General features: G+C 48.6%; 2 long non-coding RNA genes across 3 annotated transcripts in view; both read left to right on the forward strand.

Annotated features, from left to right (window-relative positions):
• The first annotated feature begins 721 nt into the window (after positions 1–721).
• LOC135811538 (uncharacterized) overlaps positions 722–22,348 on the forward strand; it is a 170,864-nt gene continuing 149,237 nt past the window's right edge. For both annotated transcript variants that reach the window (XR_010552627.1, XR_010552626.1), the window contains exon 1: positions 722–784. This is a non-coding gene — a long non-coding RNA (uncharacterized LOC135811538). The remainder of the gene's footprint in view (positions 785–22,348) is intronic.
• LOC135812498 (uncharacterized) lies at positions 15,807–18,270 on the forward strand. Its single transcript, XR_010552825.1, has 3 exons — positions 15,807–16,768; positions 17,418–17,624; positions 17,873–18,270. It is a non-coding gene; the product is annotated as an uncharacterized LOC135812498 (long non-coding RNA).

Here is a 22,348-nt window from a genome sequence, read left to right on the forward strand (position 1 = left end):
ATGAGATGAGGCTGGTCATTGTCATTTTCTGGGCTGTGAACGGGCAGGAAGGTGAGAAAATGTCGGATTTTGACCATTTGTGCTGACCTTTGAATTTCAATGTACCTCTCTATAACATGACCCAGCTGTAATGTCAGTGGTCGCATTGATTTGATTTTTGGTTTGCTTGTAGGGCGCTGGCACCCACATTCAGTGACCCAGAAAATGTGGCACTGCTATGAATAGTTTAGTCGCAAAGTGAAGATTCACGGGTAAAGAGCCCCAAACTGTGAGATTGGTTATTTTTCAGCTTTCAGCAGCCCTGGGCGAGTTCTTTAGAGAAATGTGGCTCTTTTTCTTGGTGCACTTGTCTATGTCCAGCTGCACAACGATATGAGGCTGGTCATTGTCATTTTCTGAGCTGTGAACGGGCAGGAAGGTGAGAAAATGTCGGATTTTGACCATTTGTTCTGACCTTTGAATTTCAATGTACCTCTCTATAACATGACCCAGCTGTATTGTCAGTGGTCGCATTGATTTGATTTTTGGTTTGCTTGTAGGGTGCTGGCACCCACATTCAGAGACCCAAAAATTTGGCACTGCTGTGAATAGTTTAGTCGCAAAGTGAAGATTCACGGGTAAAAAGCCCCAAACTGTGAGATTGGTTCTTTTTCAGCTTTCAGCAGCCCTGTGCAAGTTCTTTAGAGAAATGTGGCTCTTTTTCTTGGTGCACTTGTCTATGTCCAGCTGCACAACGAGATGAGGGTGGTCATTGTCATTTTCTGAGCTGTGAACGAGCAGGAAGGTGAGAAAATGTCGGATTTCGACCATTTGTGCTGACCTTTGAGTTTCAATGTACCTCTCTATAACATGACCCAGCTGTAATGTCAGTGGTCGCATTGATTTGATTATTGGTTTGCTTCTAGGGCGCTGGCACCCACATTCAGTGACCCAGAAAATGTGGCACTGCAGTGAATAGTTTAGTCGCAAAGTGAAGATTCACGGGTAAAATGCCCCAAACTGTGAGATTGGTTACGGAGATCGTTTCGAAGCAGATTATTTCATACACAGAGCAGCAGGGCTTCAATGTTTTGTGTGGCCACCGTCTGCTTCGATTAGGGCTTCAACACGACGTGGCATTGACTCCACGTATGGGGAAACCGTGTCAGGAGCCAACGAGTCCCACTCCAGGTGCAGTGCCCGCACCAGCTGGTCAGCATTCTCGCAGCAATGTGGAATTATTCTCTTCTTGAGAGGAGCCCACAAATTGGGAATGGCCGTGTCCTTCTCTATCTCTTCTTGATCTTGAGCTGTACTTCGTGAAGTGAATGAAAGAAATTTTGAACTGTTTTAGCATGCAACACGTGCACTCCGAACTTTTACACGAGGTGCGTACAGTTGAGTTCATACACACAAATCGCCAGTGATGTAATGGGAGCTGGCTTCGCGGCGCCGGCTTTGCACTTCGGGCCGGATGTCACCGAGCGCAACTGTATCTGGCGCTGATTTATGTGACGCTGACATATTCGGCGCTTATCTGCTGGCGCTGAAGTAAAGTAAAAAAAGTAAATTATCCTGTCCGTTCCCAAAGGGAGCTCACGACGGCCGCTAACGCCCGGTAAACCCTAGCGGCAGATGCAGCGCCTAACGGCTGAAGTATACGGCGCTTTGTCATCATGGCAACCCTCCTGTAGATGCTGGCATATATCTTCCGCGAGTCCTCTGCGACCGCTTGTAATTATGCTTTTCGACTCGCTGCAGAGATCCAACAAATACCAATAGGCCTCCTTTAGGTGTGTTTGTATGTAATCTCACATGGTTACTTTGTGCAAGTGTATGTGTATGCGTGTGTGTATGTGTGTGTATGTATGTGTGTGTGTGTGTGTGTGTGTGTGTGTGTGTGTGTGTGTGTGTTCCCGACGATTTCGGCCGCACACGTCTTTCTTCTCTTTCTCATTCTCCTAGCTCTTCTTTCATTCTCCTGGGTGGTTACCAACAGCCAGTGTATGCCGGAGTATGTGGTGTGGCGTGCGTGTAAAAAAATTAAAAAATTAAAAAAATTAAAAATAGGGATTCACTGGCCAGAAAAAGCCACTTCTATCACTCTGTGTGGTGGATACCAGGCTAAAATTAGTGGCGGTCAATTCATCAGCCTTGCAAGCTGTTGAATGGTGTAATCCCAGCACAAGTTGCTATGTCTAACATAGCCGTTCGCTATCATCGCTTCCGCGATGGGCAGGTCTGAGGTCTGAGGTGTGTGTGTGTGTGTGTGTGTGTGTGTGTGTGTGTGTGTGTGTGTGTGTGTGTGTGTGTGTGTGTGTATGTGTGTGTGTGTGTATGTGTGTGTGTGTGTGTGTGTGTGTGTGTGTGTGTGTGTGTGTATGTGTGTGTGTCTGCGTGTGCTTCTTTTCTGCTGGTTCCTGTACAGCTTACCTGTGCAAATTGTGTCATCTGCCATTCCCTTCACGCCTCGATGAACGTGGCTTCATAGCATGTTTGCACACTCTTGCCAAATCACAATAACCCTAACTGCGGCGTGACAGAAAGCTACGGATGTACATATCCGGTAGCAGCTCAAACAATGCAGCAGCCAGCATTCTGCTGGTATATGCGAGCAACGGTTGCTGTTGGAATTGTCCTGAGCAGAGAATCGCTTTCCTGAGCTTAGTGACCTACCGTGTATCACATGATCAGTACAGCCGCTAGACCTGTGTTGACGGATGCAGGAGTTCACCTGCCAAGTTGTCACTATAGATCTTTGAGGGTATTATGGATATGGATCCTGCTCCTGCAACATTGCCCGCGTTGATGGCCGCTTAGTAGCAGGCCAGTAGCTACCCCAGCAGATATAGCAGCTGAGCCCGCCATCGCTAACACTGCAACGGACACAGAAGTAAGAGCAGCTGCCATTGCAGCTAGCACTGCAGCAGACACAGCGGCAAGAGAAGTTGCCATGGCAGCAACACACTCTGCATCTGCTGCACCAGACACTGAGTGCATTAGTTTGAAAACCAGTGGACACACTTCTCACAGCAGCAATGCCAAGCATCAGTCAGAGTGGCTCAGTCTTCAGCAGCAGCAGCAGCAGCCTGCAGTGCACTTTACAAAGTGAGCACCTTAAAAAAACAAGTACTAGTAATCTGATTTATTTCGAATATGATTATTATTGAAAAAAAAACGAGCGCGTACTCGAATCCAATATTCGGTATAATTGTCTCACCCCTAACGATAAATAAATCCAGCAAGTGAAGCCATTGCCCACAAGAATTGGGCATTTTCTATACAGCATGCGCCCCAGCAGCGAATCATCCAGGAACAGAATGTCCTCCATTGCATCTTCATTGTTGTTTTACATGGTACATGCATTTACCACAGAAATCTTCAGTTTCAGAGCAGCAGTCAGTAGATATTGAAATGAAGACTGTTCGGTGAACATGATCTCAGTGCCAACTTTCACCCCTATTTATCATACTTGTTTTTAATGTCGTGTATTGATATCTACAGTGTACAGGAAGCTGTGTTCTGTGTGCTGTGTTCTGTGTGCTGTGTGTGTGTGTGTGCTGTGTGTGTGCTGTGTGCTGTGTGTGTGTGTGCTGTGTTCTGTGTGCTGTGTGCTGTGTGCTGTGTGCTGTGTGCTGTGTTCTGTGTGCTGTGTGGTGTGTGCTGTGTGTGTGTGTGTGCTGTGTTCTGTGTTCTGTGTGCTGTGTGTGTGGGTGCTGTGATCTGTGTGCTGTGATCTGTGTTCTGTGTGCTGTGTGCTGTGTGGTATGTGTGTGTGCTGTGATCTGTGTGCTTTTATCTGTGCGCTGTGATCTGTGTGCTGTGTGCTGTGTGCTGTGTGTGTGTGCTGTGTGCTGTGTGTGTGCTGTGATCTGTGTGCTTTTATCTGTGTGCTGTGATCTGTGATCTGTGTGCTGTGTGTAGTGTGCAATTTCCATGCATGTTCCCTTTTGTTTGCACTACAGTGCTCGCTGAAATCCGACCCGAAGTGCAAAACTGGCGCCCTGGACACGTCCCGATTACATCTTTGTACTGAAGTATTTGTACATGTGTACAACCGGCCGCATTCGTGCCACATCCAGGGCGTCATGGGTCGTGCAGATTGAGGGCGCCAAATGTGCACTCTGGGTAGGATTTCATCGAATGCAACAGTAGTATGCCAAGAGATATTTGAGTGTATAGCTGGTTAAAACCTACCCTGATTTGGACACGAGTGAACACTCATGTGGACCCAAGTAACCCACTCGAATCCAGGTCAGCGTGTGCCTGGCTAATACCCCTAACCACGTTCGCTCATCTTCGGGGACTGCAATAGAGAGGTTAAGATGCACATTATTCTGATTTGACGCGCATTTTCATGTCAAGTTTGGCGTAGAACTCCAAACTTTAACGCGAGCAGTGCAGGTCACTCGCGTTGTTTTCCAACGCGAGAGCCAAACAACGCGAGCTGAACTTTCGCATCATGTCAGAAATAACAGCGCGACCATGAGCACGCATCCATACGTTCGCATAACGCAGAAACATGTCAGTCGTGCTCACATTACAACCATTATACAATATTATCAAGAGTATATAACCCCCCAATAGTGTGCAACTCCTGATACCCTTTCTATGGGGTACGCCGACGGTGAAAACTCACATCACGTGGTGCAGTGTCGCAGTTGTACGTTATATACTCTTGATATTATAACAATTATTGTACTCTTGCTACAAGTTAGTTAACCCTTTGTGTAAGTAGGCTACGATTCCGGGGCTGACCCCCCCCCCCCCCCACCGGCCAAGTTCTTCGGCGACCGACAGTAGATCTACTCTACTGCAAACCGGTCAGCGGTGCTCCGATGCACGGTGGTATACTTGACCCTACAGATTAGTACTAATATTATAGTAGAGAGATTGCGCACAACGACCGTCCGGGTTCGAGTAACGAAAGCTGCTACGAAGATCCGCCCAAACGTGACTGAAACAGACAGATCTATGAAAATGTTTTTCGTAATTTGGAGTACTAAAATACTAAAATGGCAATTATCGCCCCTCCCCCCGAGACACACACATCATAGCACCATAGAATGGGGTTGCATTTTTGTTGTTTTTGCCATGTGATTAAGCAATCACGATTGAAACGAGGGTTGCCTGCTGCTCCTCGTTGCTAGTCTTGAAGAAAAAAAAAATCACGCCCATCTGCTGCTGCTGCTAGCTGCCAATATTGATGCTGTCCCTGCGTTCGCCACCTCCAACTGCTGAGGTGCCTCGTGCTGTGGCACTACCACACCTTGGTCCGCCCTGCGTTGATCCGGCCTCGTACTCTCGTACTCTGCTCATGCTGCCGTACTCTCGCGTTGTGGCCTCGTGGGTACGTCTTACGCTATTTGCGCTTGCCACGTGCTTATGTGGCCCGCCTTACCTGGTGGGCTCTCGCGCCTTATTTCCCATATAAGCATGGTGGTGTCTGTCATTGTGGGCCGGGCGGCATCCGGGGACTTCGCCTCTTCCATACGTGGTATGTTTGCTCCGCCACACCGCCTGTTCTATCTTGCGTACTCGGTTAGTACTGTACCTTGGCTGAGGCTTAGTACGCGCGCTGGAGTCCTTTCGTGCCATAAAAGGAACTGCTTCCTAATATAGAGATTAGGCGCCATGAGCCCTGCTTGTAGTAAACATTGCATTAGTAGCGCTGATACCTTTATGCAAATATGGGGTAGTCTCGCCCGTGCATATGGGCGTACTCGTACTGCGGCCTGGGCTTTCCCCAGTACGGCTGCCCGCCATTGCATGCCAGACACCCCCATTGTTGCGCGCCTAGCCACGCGCGTGGCTTTTGCCTGCTGCTCGGTTGTCAGCGATAACTACGGTTTGCCGTACGCTGCAAACCTACATTTATCGCCCCTCCCCCCGAGACACACACATCATAGCACCATAGAATGGGGTTGCATTTTTGTTGTTTTTGCCATGTGATTAAGCAATCACGATTGAAACGAGGGTTGCCTGCTGCTCCTCCAAAAATAGGTTTTTGCATCTGTCCTGGGTGCCGTGTTTCCATGCCACCCAGCTAGTGGGAGGGCAAGCCTGCAGATGTGTGGATGTACCGCTTGTACGCTGAGCTGCGCCAACGTCCGGCTGCCTGCCGCTGCCGCTCTGGTGCCCGTTGTGCTGCCAACTCGGTGGCACCGCCCTTGCGCAGGGAGTGGCTACCGACCTCGGGGCGCCAAGCTCTCAGCAGTAGGTTGATGTCCTTCTGTGTGAGCTGCTTGCCATTGCCGTGGACAAAGAAGAGTGCCCCGGCGTTTGGCCACCGTCGCCTGGATCTGTATGCCATGACGGCCTCTACGGGACACAGCTCTTTGTTGGCTGCCGCTTAAAGCAACGCTGTGCCGCCTCTGCCGAACTGCGAGGTGTTGGTGGGACCAAGCTTGATTACCACCTTTGTCTGCGCTATCTGGACCTAAGCCACGGTCAGGGTGTTGAAATTGCGTCCTTAGTCCGTTGACATTGAGGCATATACAACTACGCACAGCAGCCCGTAAAATGCTGTCAACAGTACTGCCCATATCATTGCTTTATCGCTTGCCGAGTGGGCGGACGTACCCACTTGCGCTTTTATGGTTAGCAGATCTGACGGTGCAACTGGTAGGCGCTGCCGGCCCGCATGGTTGCCTGCCTCCGACCTCCGTGTGTCAAATTGCGTTCGCTCGATGCCTTTCAATACGGCAAGGAGGCGTTGTGAGCGCAGTCCCTCTACGGACATACCTTGCGATAGCAGGTGAAACCTTATCGCAGCCAAGTATACCTTTAAAAGTGTTGCCTGCAGGCACTAACTCTGAAAGTGAGGTAACAAAGCGCACAATCTCTTCGTTGTTCGGCTGAGCCGGGTTGAAGCCGACCGCTGACGCGGATTTCAAGTATGCTTTAATGCCTGGCTGGTATGTCTTACGTGTGCTGGGCGCGACTGACAATGCTACCAGGGTGTTGGCATCACGAGACAACTCGGGCTTCCCAACATCGCCTGTGCAGACCAAACGCATCTGCGAAAAAGTGGATGTTGTTCGTGTGTCCTGCCTTTTCTTGACCTCTCATCCTGCTCGGACATGCCCTTACTCTAGGCCGAGCAACCTCCAAAAATAGTAGTGGGGATCTCCCTTAGGAGAGCTAATGCTATGCCTTGACCATATGTTCCTTGGTTCGCTTGACCGACATGGGATGCCGCATAGGCTCTGTGTGTCGCAATTCTGCCCCGCTTGGGTATACAGTCGCATTGCCATGAGCCTTATGGGACCCGCGCGTGCAGGCTGCGCGACATGCCATGCTTGGCTGCGCTGTTGAGGTTTGTCAAGCGGTCTGTGGCATGCACCAACTCCGCTGTACGCCATGCTAGTCCCGCGCGGGATGATTATAGACTTTAATATACTGTACGCACAGCGGCGTCTAATTGGCCTTCTATAATGTATGCTTATGTATTATTATAATTACTGGCAACGCCCGTGCCCTTTGCCAACTGCATAAGGCAACGCCGCATACGCCCTGCGCGCCGCAATGCTGCCCCGCATGGGTATACATATTGCTATGCGCCTTATGGGACCCGCGCGCGCGGTCTACCTTAGAAGCCGTGCTTGGCTGAGCTGCTTAAGTTTGTCAAGCGGTCTGTGGCGCGCGCCAGGTCTGCTGTATGCCATGCTAGTCCCGCGCGGGATAAATAATTATAGACTTTTTAAATACATTGCGCGCACTGCGGCATATAAATAGCCTTCTATAATATATGCTTAAAGCATGTCTTGTTATAATTTCTGGCAACGCCCGTGCCCTTTGCCAAGCGCATAAGGCAACGCCGCATATGCCCTGCGCGCCGCAATGCTGCCCCGCATGGGTATACATATTGCTATACGCCTTATGGGACCCGCGCGCGCGGTCTACCTGAGAAGCCGTGCTTGGCTGAGCTGCTAAAGTTTGTCAAGCGGTCTGTGGCGCGCGCCAGGTCTGCTGTATGCCATGCTAGTCCCGCGCGGGATGAATATATACTTTTTAGAATGCATTGCGCGCACTGCGGCATCTACATAGCCTTCTATAATGTATGCTTTATGTATTATTAAATTTCAGGCAACGCCCGTGCCATTTGCCAATCATATAAGGCAACGCCGCATATGCCCTGCGCGCCACAATGCTGCCCCGCATGGGTATACATAATTATTGCTATGCGCTTTATGGGATCCGCGCGCGCGGTCTACCTGAGAAGCCGTGCTTGGCTGAGCTGCTAGTTTGTAAAGTGGTCTGTGGCGCGCGCCAGGTCCGCTGTATACCATGCTAGTCCCGCGCAGGATGAATATAGGCATTTTTAGAATACATTGCGCGCGCTGCGGCATCTAAATAGCCTTCTATAATGTATGCTTTATGTATTATTAAATTTCTAGCAACGCCCGTGCCCTTTGCCAAGCGCATAAGGCAACACCGCATATGCCCTGCGCGCCGCAATGCTGCCCCGCATGGGTATACATAATTATTGCTATGCGCCTTATGGGACCCGAGATGCCGTGCCTGGCTGAGCTGCTAAAGTTTGTCAAGCGGTCTGTGGCACGCGCCAAGTCCGCTGTACGCCATGCTAGTCCCGCGCGGGATGAATATAAGCTTTTTAAAATACAGTGCACGCGCTGCGGCGTCTAAGTAGCCTTCCATAATATATGCTTATGTATAATTGGGAGAGTCCCCCAACGCCTAGCATGTTCGGTTATCTCTGCTTATAAAATTGCACATAATCATCAAGGCAACGCCCGTGCCCTTTGCCAACCTCCTGCCACGGCCGTGATGATAATTTATAGCTGGGCTTTACCCGCCGCCCTGAGGCTGACCCTCGCGCTAAGTGTTAGCCCGGATGCCCGCATTGCCTGTGTGTCAGCCTATGCTGAACCAGTGGTGACGCAATATACATGCAAGCCGGTACATGCAAAAAGCGGAATGAAGACAGTCTGCCAGCCCTGGCATGCGCTTGCCAGGGAACCCTGGAGGTGCGGTTTTGCGTGCGTGTTATTCATTGATGAAATCGTCTAAATAATGCTCAAAGTTCTCAACAGCGTGGGTTTCGCGTCAGATCCGCACCAGTGCATCAGCAAAACGATTAAAAAAATAAGGGTGACGACCGCAAGCCAAAAGGTCAGAATAATTATTTGTCTCGCCAACACGTGCCAAATCTTGGTCGATAAAGTCATTAACGCTATTCCCAGCAAGGGGCAGACCATGCATAATTAATCGGTGGCCGCCGTCTTTTTTTGGTACTACACCCGTACCAGACGTGCGCAAAGGTAAGAAAGGTGGCGTGTCAAAAGCGTCTCTAGTGTGCTTAAAAGTTTGCATTCCTTAGCTAAATAGGCATCTACAATAGCTAGATCTGTGGATGCCGAGGCAAGATTACTAGAAGCAACTGAAGTGCGCGATCGCCTGCAAACTCGATGCGGCAGCAAAAACGCAGATTGAACCAGATAGTTTCCACTAAGACCCGATCAGGGTGGCCAGCAAGCTCTACACTAACTGCATCAAAATTCATTGGTGTGGAGACTGAGTTTTAACTTAAAGAATTAGCAGATGTGGACATAGCGCTCTCGCGAACTAATGACGGCTGTACAGGCGTGTGATGAGGCTTTTCAGGCCGAAGCGCGGGTGGGACACTCCATTGCTTGGTGTGTTCCCTTGCAGAACATGCACCTGAGCTGGTAGCTGCAATTTGAAAAGGTGCAGTTCCCTTTGTTAAACATTTTGCAGATCGGCTTTCCGCTGGGCCCAGAGGTGGAGGCACGAAAAGGCGCGTTCAGTGAAGGCTTCGCTACACATGCCACGGTGGAGTGGCCTGTCCTCTTACATTTAGCGCACACGGGCAGAGCTTGGCCGGTGAAGGACTGCGTGAAGAGTTCCATGTGTAGATTACCGATGCTGATGCTGTGGTCTCTTGACATCGCCTGTCGCAACCGAGTGTCGTATACTTGCACCGCAGCAAAACGATATTTTTTCGCCGCTTGTACTACCCTTAGCTGGCGCTCCATGAGACCAGCACATGCCCTGGTGCGCCCTCGCTAGCAATGACCCTAAAGATCGACCAGGCTTCGATCCAGTCGGTGACATTTTCAATTTTATGCCTGGGTGTCGACACGGTAGAAATTAGTACTGAAGCGTCAGCAGCGTTTTCGTCAACTCGGAAGCGTTTAGCGGATGGCTCCATTCCTACACTGCGGCTTGGCCATAGTGTCGCCAGCTCTACATACTCAATGTTCATGATCTTTCTAATGGAATCCGCAGATACATGTGCTACACACGAGGGCATTCTTTTATCGCCACTGGCTAATGTTCCATACCTTGGACTTCCGCCGCAGAGGTATCGGTCGCCTGACTGGGGCCCGCTAGCTGGTTCCACGCGGCCCAGACAGCGGAGGAAGCAGCCTCGCTGATGGCTCTCAGCTGTGCTGGGGACAGCTCCATTGCCGGCATGCCGACGACTGCCACAGAATATAATAATTGCTGCTACACTGTACTTTATATAATTTACTTTACGCTCTGAAACAAAACATCTGCTGCTGCTGCTAGCTGCCAATATTGATGCTGTCCCTGCGTTCGCCACCTCCAACTGCTGAGGTGCCTCGTGCTGTGGCACTACCACACCTTGGTCCGCCCTGCGTTGATCCGGCCTCGTACTCTCGTACTCTGCTCATGCTGCCGTACTCTCGCGTTGTGGCCTCGTGGGTACGTCTTACGCTATTTGCGCTTGCCACGTGCTTATGTGGCCCGCCTTACCTGGTGGGCTCTCGCGCCTTATTTCCCATATAAGCATGGTGGTGTCTGTCATTGTGGGCCGGGCGGCATCCGGGGACTTCGCCTCTTCCATACGTGGTATGTTTGCTCCGCCACACCGCCTGTTCTATCTTGCGTACTCGGTTAGTACTGTACCTTGGCTGAGGCTTAGTACGCGCGCTGGAGTCCTTTCGTGCCATAAAAGGAACTGCTTCCTAATATAGAGATTAGGCGCCATGAGCCCTGCTTGTAGTAAACATTGCATTAGTAGCGCTGATACCTTTATGCAAATATGGGGTAGTCTCGCCCGTGCATATGGGCGTACTCGTACTGCGGCCTGGGCTTTCCCCAGTACGGCTGCCCGCCATTGCATGCCAGACACCCCCATTGTTGCGCGCCTAGCCACGCGCGTGGCTTTTGCCTGCTGCTCGGTTGTCAGCGATAACTACGGTTTGCCGTACGCTGCAAACCTACATTAAAGGGGAAGTTAAGGCAAAAATTAAAATTTCACCAGTTGTAGTCTTCGGGGTGCTGAGTCGAATGGTCTTGGTCCGAGAAAGCTGAGACGCTCCCTTCCTACTTGAATCCCAATCGAACTCGCGCACTTCCACCGAAACTGGGTGACTGCGCCCTACTAGATGGGGATTTGTATGCAAAATGTCACTAAAAGCGCCATTTCGTTCTTATAAAAGCACGGATGACCGCGATTGGCCCACATGTTGTAGTCTTTTGGACGCTGAGTCGACTGGTTTTGGTCCGAAAAGGCTGCGATGCAGCGTTCCTCCTTTATTCCCAATCGAACATGGTTGAAGAAGCGGTCACGTGCTCCTGCGTACACCAGTCAGCTGGTCACCGTGCCTGCAGGGTACAACTTACTAGCCTGTTTGACCTTTTTTGGGTGCAGTCCTGTCACTCGAGTTGAACCCGAGTTGAACCTTGGTGTGAAAGTTGTCACCTGCTGGCGTGGTGACCAGGTGATTTGGGCACCCAGGACCACGTGACCGCTTCTTCAACCATGTTCGATTGGGAATAAAGGAGGAACGCTGCATCGCAGCCTTTTCGGACCAAAACCAGTCGACTCAGCGTCCCAAAGACTACAACATATGGGCCAATCGCGGTCATCCGTGCTTTTATAAGAACGAAATGGCGCTTTTAGTGACATTTTGCATACAAATCCCCATCTAGTAGGGCGCAATCACCCAGTTTCGGTGGAAGTGCGCGAGTTCGATTGGGATTCAAGTAGGAAGGGAGCGTCTCAGCTTCCTCGGACCACGACCATTCGACTAAGCACCCCGAGGACTACAACTGATGAAATTTTAATTTTTGCCTTAACTTCCCCTTTAAATAAGATAAATTGTGCACTCATAACAACAGCAAAAATGAAGAAAGTCAAGTTCCATAACGTTTTCTTGTGACTGTCATTAGTGGAACGCCGTCACATAAAAATGTAATAACTCAAACACACACTTATATACATGTAGCTAACTCGGAGGGAGTTGTGGTTGCTCGTGAGAGTGCTCAATACACCAAGGTGCAGAGCCTAGTACACACACTTGAGAGGGACGCGAAACGCTTTTCGTCCCTCTCAAGTGTGTGTACATGTAGCTAATATGGTTTCAGGTAGAAATACAGCAGCTAACAAGTACAAAAAGCGAAGTTTGCACCTTTGCAATGTGTGAATATAGCAGGTGTTGGAAGCTGTGTATATTCGTACTCGTGACCCTGTGCTATGTAAACAGAAAGAAAACGTATCACTCACACTGTTCAAGTAATACACACGCACCATTACATTCATTCACACAGTATCACATTCATCTGCCACTAACTTTCTCACATGCACTATATTCACACATTGCAAAGGTGCAAACTTCGCTTTTTGTACTTGTTAGCTGCTGTATTTCTACCTGAAACCATATTAGCTACATGTATTATAAGTGTGTGTTTTAGTTATTACATTTTTATGTGACGGCGTTCCACTGATGACAGTCACAAGAAAACGTTATGGAACTTGACTTTCTTCATTTTTGCTGTTGTTATGAGTGCACAATTTATCATATTTATTGCCATTTTACGACTATTGTCTCCCCGTCGATTGTTTAAAAAAATACTAAAATACTGATATTTTACAACTCCATGCCTTGACTCTCCGCACCCGTGCGCGCCGCGTCGACCTGCTACGAAGAAGTTCACGCGCAGCATACAGTTGTCGTCTGCAAACAGAGGCACGCCAGGGTTGAGGACAGGGAGGTCGTTGACGAAGGCCAGGAACAGTAGCGGTCCTAGGGAGTAGGGTGGACCCTTGCGGTACACCAGCGCAAAACAGGGAGAGAATCAGAGGGGACTAGACCAAGCTTTACTGATTGAGTTCTATTGGTGTTCTATTGTTGAGATGTGAGGCAAGCCACGACTGCAGGCGGCCGATGACCACCCCATAACCCCATAATGTAAGCATGCAGCTTGGCTAGTACAGTAGTAACCCCCATGCCAAACTGGATCAAACGCTTTCGCCAGGTCGAAGAAACACAGGCTAAGGTAATGCCGGCGGTCTCGGAAGGTGCACGGTCGCTGGACGAGGTTGGTTAGATGTAGGGAGGTAAAGTCACCATGGCGGAACCCAGATTGCATATCATGGAGCAGAGGTGCCAGATAATGGTAGACCTACACTGCAACAGCCGATCAGAGACGATTCTCTCAAGTATCTTGGAATAGGTGTTCAGCAGAGAGATAGGGCGATAGTTACCAGGATCATGACTGCTTCCCTTGTTCTTGTTTGTGGGCACAACCACAGCATATTTCCGGACAGTAGGAGAATGTGCGCAACCTCACGGTTTACGAATATTCGTTAGCCTTTTTCGTTAAAAGTAGATCTACTCGAATTTTCGTTGTGCCCAACCTCTCTAGCTAGCTAGCTCTGATATTGCATCATGATTTTCGGGTGACTCGGGTCAAGTCTGCCACGTGCTTTCTCATAATTTCAGCCAACGTTGACCAATAGACAGCGAGTACGTAATGCTCTCCAGTCTTCTGGAACCGTACAACTGCTTATCCAGCAGTCTACCAGGAGATGAACCCGTGACCCCATGACCCCGTGCACATCCCGGGAATTGGTAGAATCTACGCAGCTGCAGAAGTTCTTTCGAGCCGAGGCCTAGCGACTCATTTTCCTCGATGTTGTTGTCGGAGATGGCTTGCGTTTCAGCTTTCTCTCTCCTCCTCCTAACTGATGGTTGGCAATTCGTGCTTGAAGCAAACTGAGTTGTGACTTGTCTTGACGCATACGATGCTCCATCATGAAAAGTTTCAGGTAGCCTCTAATATTGGCGAACCAGTACCTACACCGCTCGCTAACAGAGCGGTTGTGGCCTGAAATAGATAGGGACTGGACGAAAAGCTATGCGTCTTGGAGAAGACTGGCAAAACGGTGGGTGTCTGTAAAGGCAGATTTGCGCTATGTAACAACAGCTTCGTGAGAAGTTTCACCCAGCGGCTTCATTGTCAGTAAGTGGTTGGTTTCGTTTGCCATGGGTTTGTCTAGTAATTCTGAATCTTCTTCTTTCCGAATCAACTTCTTGTTTTGGTTTGGGCCATGGCAGGTATCTGTTCTCCGCCAACCACACGGCTGTTGTGCATGCAGTGTTTCACTACTGCTCCATTGCAGCTGTACCCAACCTTGATGCCTTCGCTATTTTGTTCTCTTTTTTTCCTCGAAACCAGGGCTTTTACGACTCCTGCTGGCGAGTGAAGAAGTCGCTGCCATTCTCAGTTGGTCTGCGCATGCGTGAGTTACGTGGAAGCGTGTTCCGTTGAAAGAAGACTGATGTAAGTACTAGAACACGTGCAATTCATTTGTCGACCTGTTGATATTCGTCCGTTGCTCTGTGGCTTGCAGTCTGAACTGTCGCTAAATTCTTTACTCCCTATTTCGGCTTGCATTTGTTGAGGCGTGTCAAGACCATTAGTCCACAGCCCTTTGTAATCAAAACTATACGCCTCGTCTTGATGAGCACTTGTCAGCGACGAGCGACGCATGGCAGTGTGAGTTCAACTTACCTTCTTTACCTGGTCGTTTTTGAATTTGTGGCAAACTTCTGATAACGCGTGGTTAATTTGTTATGGTCGGAGAGCGAAGCACCCGTCTGTCGGCACTGGACTGCCTTGCCAGTTGTGGTGCTGTAGAATGTAGAACCCATTCCGTTGTTGCGGGCGGTTGCCGGGACAAGGTAGAGTGCGCTTCCTGAAAAAGTCAAAACTGTTCCGGTCAAGCATTTCTTCGACTTCTTCTTTTCTCCCCTGTAGGTAGTTTACCATCTTTCAAGGGTCGTGGAGTCGGTCTGGATAGTGACGTTAACTTGCCAGGACGACCGGATTACACGTAAGAGACTGCGTCTGATCGCTATAGAGTGTAACACTGTACGACATCGCTCGCAAAGCAATAGGTGCAATGACTTGTGCTCTTGCTTGTCTGGTGGAAATTTCATGAGTGGATATTATTGCTGTGACGTCAGACAGTGTTGTATATCCACACGAGTGTGCCTAATAGTACATGTGTTGTGGTCGCTAACGACAATACTATACGATTATTTGTCGCACTCACTGACTGTATTATGATCTGGTTACGTTGGTGGACAGTTAGTCATAACTCGTAACATGTTGTCCTTTCTTTATCTTTAAGTCCACTATACGATATGTGTTAGAAAATGAAAAGTGCTCGTCTTTCTTTGGAGGGACGCACTGCTTGACCGTTATATGTCATTTACTAGTAGATCGACATATATATAATTGTACATGTCTGTCTAGGTGAACGTTCTGTTGCTTACCAGCGTCACAAATCGCCGTGTTAGCTGTGGCTGTTTGTACAACAAAGCAATGCTACCTACAGTCTGATAGAGGCTCAGTTCACGGGGCCATTTGACCTACTGTTGTATTGTGTAGAAGTTTGGATGCTGGCAATAGGGTGCACTTCGAAATGGCGCCTCCGCAAAATGTTCTCAGTGAATACCATGTACCATGTGAATACCAAGTTGATGGATTTTGGATGATTCGCATCGAGGCCTCATGCTGCCCATTATGATTTTATGATTTCTTCTTTTTTTTAATTCTCTTCTGAAACTATCAGCCTGCTAAACCGCTAACCAGTTAACTCTAAGCAACAGCGGGCAGTAATGAAGGTTTCTGTGTGATATCTAAATCCAATATCCTGAGCGCATCTGACATTTTCTTGCAATTTCCATACTGAATTCGACTGGCGATAGCGCATTTCAAGATTTCCATTTCCATTTCAAACCATGGTAGAAAGTGTGCCACATACTGCCAGCATCCACGTACATGTACCTGTGTATGTGTGACCTCTTCAATGGGTTTGGTGATGATACAGCCACTTGTGCCCTTGTCTATCTCTGTATATGTTTAATGTTAATCCTCCAGCAGACGGTTGTTAGAGTTGACAATTTTATGTTCCCAGTTGGCGGAGTACCGGTATGAGCCCTTCGCAGGCATACAGTTAACAATTTAATGTCCGATGTTCCTGATTGCTGCTTACTGTGTGCTCTATGATGGTGGGAATATAACTCCGTTTCAGATGATACTGGAAATAGCTTTCCAAAGTCTAGTTAATCTCAATATGTTGAAGTATGACCAGTAGACAATTGACCAATTCTCCTGGCACTGGCTGCTATTGGCCGCACTGATCTTAGGTCTAACACCCTCCCCTCCCCTCCCCTCCCGCTATTGCCTGGCATGTCATTTATCTCAGCCTGCTTTCCCACATCATGATACAATGGGTGATATTTCTTCTGTGTGTGTGTGTGTGTGTGTGTGTGTGTGTGTGTGTGTGTGTGTGTGTGTGTGTGTGTGTGAATGCTGAGCAACGTGCGGATGGATTGCCACGAGCATTCAAGTCGACTTCTCAATCACCGCCTACCGGACAGCATTCCATTCCACTGTCATCACCTCGCAGAATTTGCTAGGCCTCTGGATATTCTATTGTGATTGCTATGGAACAGCACCAGGCATTGCTCACAACCAAAAGGTACTGTTGAAGTGTTGCTGGTTATCTTGATATCCAATCCTCTTCTGCCGCTGAATCATTAAATTCAGGAAGGGATCCCCTGTTCAAATATAGGCAAATAATGCAACTTAAAAGAATGACACAGGTCGGGGTACAGAGTGGGTCAAGAACCACGTTTCCACCTCCGTGGGACGCCACAACCCCATGTTCACGTGTCAGGTGCGGCTCCTAAACGGTGGGGGGAAGGGGGATAGATCAGACAAGATGGCTCTGTGACATTCACATACCCAGACCACTGTCCACCTTCTGTAGACATTCGGAACTCTGTATCTGAAGACTGAGACCCGACTAGCAAAGTCCCCATCATTGATGTCTTGGATTTCCATTTCAAACCACACAAGAAACCATGCAATGCATGGCCAGCATCCAATAACCCTTCAATGGAGCTGTCTCCAAGTGTATCGAGGGGCGTCAGGCGCTATTTCAAGATGGTATAGTCAGCCATCATGGTAAATGCCATTCCGTCACCTCCAGATAGGATACGGTGTACATGTACCTTCTGTGCTCCTCTCCACTTGCGTCTGGCCATGCATGAATGCCTTCAGGGGATTACACATTCACTTGTTTACTTCTGTTTTATTGTGTTTTGCAACCACTGAGCAATGTGCAGTCAGATGTCGGGCTGAAGTACATCCTACGCAAAGCGCCAGCAACTGAAAAACACCCATGCCAAGCATTGTTAGCCAGCCCGCTCCACTGCCAGCAGGACAACGCAGGTCAGGCTACGAGTTCAGAACTGTTTGTTCATCGGCACAGTGGACCAAGGCTTCTTCATCAAGAACTTGGCTGCTGCTGCCGCCCACCCTCTTTCCCACAGGTACACATGCTCACATTGTTAGCACTACTAGTATCTGACTAAGCTTTCCTGTGAGAAATGGTGATACCATATGGATGCGGAATGGCAAGTTTGAGATCGTGGGCAATGTGAATTCTGTAGGTTTATACGTCCAGTGGAACAGCTAACAACTAATACGAGTGTGAAAGATTAGGCAAGGTACTATAGCTTATTGAATAGTTCTCCTCGAAGGACCCTGTTCTGTATCATCGTTTCTTGTGTGTGTCTAGCCGAGTTTGCCATGGACAACCCTGTGGAGGCTGGGAAATAGGATTTGCCGCGGTGTCGTGATAAGTATCCATTTGAGCTCCTTCAAACCTCACAGCTATTATGCCGTTGTACTTTGAAGTATACTTTACAGTCCGTTTGGTAAAAATCACATTTGCAGCTAGGAAATCCCAACATAGGCCGGGTTTAGGCTGGAAAGCCCCAGTCAAACGCTTTCAAAATACTAGACTTACAACTTCATTTGGATCCTGTCAGCAAGAAAACCCAGACTCCCTGGACTGACTCAGTGCAACCTCAAATGTGAACAAGAAGAGTCTGCACGACCCATATATTGAAGGATTTTCGGCTATTTGCATTGTTTCTGCCACTATACGAATGAGGAGGCAGTGGAGAGGCCAGATTTGCCCTAGCCTAGGTGACTTTGAATGAGTAAATTAGCGCAACTGGCAATCACAATTATGATGGGGCCTCATTTAGGATTTCTTTTGAGAATGCTTGCATAACTGCCCCTGATATTTTGTATGGTGGTGTGTCTCCCTCTTGTGTGTTTTTGTTCCAGGCTTGTCATTTGCCACCTATGCTTCACTTTATGATTTCCTATTCTTTATAGACTTGGGAGGGGTCACTTCATAGCAGCAAGATTTTCTTGTTGCTATGTAGCTGACAAAACATGGCAGGTGTTCCGTTCCAATTCCCCCGGGGCTCAGGGAAGGTAGTGGAGGGATTGGGGGGGGGGGGGGGGGGGGGAGCTTGCTGGCAACTCCATGACTGGCTCCGATCAAATTTTCGCCTCAAAATGAGGTCGGAAGGAGAGGTATTCTGAAATTCTCTGATGTAGTAGTTGAATTTGTCTGCGAATCAAATCGAACACATTTAAACATTCCTGGTATGCTTTATGGGGGATTGCCAATGAAAATGTTACGGCAAACGAAGAACCGCAACATGAAAGGCAACTTCTGCTATTGATCACTGGATTTTTATGCATTTGAGGTGTTTCCTGTAATATTATGTATGCCATCACGAGTCGACCCTTGCCCTATATTGCCTGTGTCTCAACCCATGCCCAATATGGACTGTAGTCTGCAATATTGTAATTCCTACCCTAATAGTATTGCAATACCTATCATGCACGATCCCAAATTATGTTTGGTAGAGTTTATCACGAATTCATTTGTTGGTGGTAGAAATGATCTGTACCATTGCATTCTACAATCATATCAATCTTACTATTTCCACACCTGCATGTATGCTCCCACACACACACACCTCAGGGACCAGCACACTACTACACACTCAGCGAGTACGAGAACTCGTACTACACAATGCGGCCGGCGGGGAGCGAGGTGGAGCGGCACACACTCGGCCGATGATTAGTGCAACAGTCAAGCAGTGGCGACAACTGATGGCTGGAGCCAGTCAGACTATCAAGTATCAACCACAAACACTGAACAATATTTGACCCCCATACCACACCATATTCATATTCTATTTCATCTTTCTCACTCAAAATTCTAGTATATTTACGTTATGATCTTTTTCACATTCTTAGTTAGGTTAGTTAGGCATAGATCAGGGCCAGGTAAGAGCCTTTTAGGTCATCTCTCCTACATCCAACCAGCGCTACATCCAACCAGCGCTACATCCAACCAGCGCTACAGCGTCAAGTCATCAGACCTACCATTGGTAAATATGTTGTTTTGTAGTGCATGCTTGGTGTATTGTACAACACCATGTTGTTTTGTACCCGTGTCTGGTACTCGTACTATCCCTATGCAACAGTGGCTGTCACAGGCTGCTGTTGTGTGGGTGTATGTAACCAATCAATAATTATTGTGTCATGCTCATTCATTCCCACTCAGGTAGGTTCAAGCACTCTGTGGACACCACGGCAGCCTCGCTAACGCCCGTCACCCTGGTAACGTATATTTGGGTGGTACGTACGTAGACATTGGTAGGGTATGCATTCTGCTGTTTGGCTTGCTAGTTCCCCATGTGACAATGGTCATCATTGGCTGCTGTCACATGGGTGTATGCTTCTAATCCATTGTGTGAAGCTGTGTAATTGTATTTTCCCACTCAGCTGGATATGGAAGACCAAAGGACCCGGATTCGCCGCAGCACGGCTAAGTATAAGCCAATAAAATGGTACGTTGCACAATTTCGTTTCTGCATGTTGCAATCTCCTTATTACTACTGTGCTTGCCAAGAATTGCTTGAGTGTTTGCTAACTGTTATAACCAAATGCTCTACCTTGTGCTAATCCGTAACTGTTTGCTTCGTACCTGCTCATGTAGATCATCTCTTCAATCACTCCAACAGATGCCGACCATCTCGCTACTACCGATGCCGACCATCTCGCTACTGCCGATGCCGACCATCTCGCTACTGCCGATGCCGACCACCTCGCTACTACCGATGCCGGCCACCTCGCTACTACCGATGCCGGCCACCTCACTACTACCGATGCCGGCCACCTCGCTACTACCGATGCCGGCCACCTCGCTACTACCGATGCCGGCCGCCTCGCTACTACCGATGCCGGCCACCTCGCTACTACCGATGCCAGCCACCTCGCTACTACCGATGCCGACCACCTCGCTACTACCGATGCCGGCCACCTCGCTACTACCGATGCCGGCCACCTCGCTACTACCGATGCCGGCCAACTCGCTACTACCGATGCCGGCCACATCGCTACTACCGATGACGGCCACCTCGCTACTGCCGATGCCGACCACCTCGCTACTACCGATGCCGGCCACCTCGCTACTGCCGATGCCGGCCACCTCGCTACTACCGATGCCGGCCACCTAGCTAGTGCCGATTCAGGACATCTCGCTTCTACTGATGCTGGATACTTCGCTACTACTGGCGCTTCGCTATAACTGGCATCAGCCAACTCTGTACCACCAACCTTGTGGCTCACTACTACCACTACCGACATTGACTTTCTCATTACTACGGCTGTGATCAGCGCTACCAAGTTGTTGTTCGCACCGCTTGGTCCTCAAATGTCGGGTGTATCATCTATCACGCTAATGCCGAGGTTATGCCAGCAATCACAAGACTGGTTGCGTCTTGTGTGTCACAATGCTGCTGCTGGCATCATCGTTCTCTGCCCTGCGGATGTCAGTAACATTACTACCATCCGTGCACAGCTATGCTTCACCAGCTGCGTGATCACCGTTTGGGCTGGATGAAGACCGGCATTTGCCTTCACCCCAGCTCTAAGAAAGGTAAAGCAATTTCTGAGCCAACTTGATGCATGTCTTTCAACTTGATGCGGGTCTTTCAACTTGTTGCATGTCTTTCTACATTCAAGTAGGACAGTCATTGTCATATCAAGTTTGTGCAATTGCCATCAGCAAATTCTGCACTTCATACATCCCATATCCTGGCAAATCTTTCAGATACACCACCCCCGCCCCCCACAAACACGCACACACATTGGGCCACAGTGAACACTTCGAGTAGGCGCAGGATTTGAAGAGCGTAATTTACACTAACTGTAGGTAGAAATTGAATCACAGATTGACCCCTAGTGTTGAGTCGTACACCGGGAATTCACACCTGCAAAATGCATACCCGGTACTTCTCAATTTGAAGCTTCCACTGTGCTCTCAAAGGGAAGGATAGTAACATTTGATGTTGTTAGACTGACCCCTTTCTCGGGAGTTTACGTGTCTTTCAAGATCGTTATCCAGCACTAGCAACACACACTATTCTGGGAATTATTTGCAGGCCGTTTCTTGTCCGTGGAAATTTGAAATACCCCTACCTAGGATTTGTGGTGATTGCATACAGGTACACGTACTTGAAAGGCAGATGTGCTCCTTCGCATGTAGACGTCTAAGATTGTATAGCTGCATTGCTTTTCAATTTGCACATGTATTAGCCTGCATTAGCCTGTATGACTGTACAGGTTATCGGCTTGGAACGTCAATGAAGGCCAGCCACGTCATGGAGTCGCCAGCAGCTCCTCCCCCCCCCCCCATATTATTTATTTTCAAAGAATCAGCAATGAGCATGGATCCTGAGTTGAGGCTGTCACCTTTCACTATTTTACTTGCATGCAATTTTGACTTTCCAGTGTTGCTTCAAAGTGGCCGCTTCCTCATGTCCTGGTCTCATTGCTGACCCAAAAATGGAACGGAACACCTGTCAATGGGGAGGGAAATTTACAACTTGTCTTTGAAATAATTTATATTATAGTTGGGGTACAAAGTATCCATTTGAAGAAAATCCAAAAATCATGAAAAAAATCGGGAAAAGGAACAGACCTATGCCCAAATTTTTCAGGTTTGGCCGCCATTTTGATTCCTGCGTACAGTTTGTGTGGGCCCCATTCAAATGTATGGGTTGTATTCAAATGTATGGGCTGCATGCAAATGTATGGGCTTCATGAAAATGTATGGGCTGCATGCAAATGTATGGACTGCGAGTAAATGTATGGGGTCTATTCAAATGTATGGGATCTA

Source organism: Sycon ciliatum, chromosome 3, assembly GCF_964019385.1.
Source record: "Sycon ciliatum chromosome 3, ocSycCili1.1, whole genome shotgun sequence".
NCBI lineage: Eukaryota > Metazoa > Porifera > Calcarea > Leucosolenida > Sycettidae > Sycon > Sycon ciliatum.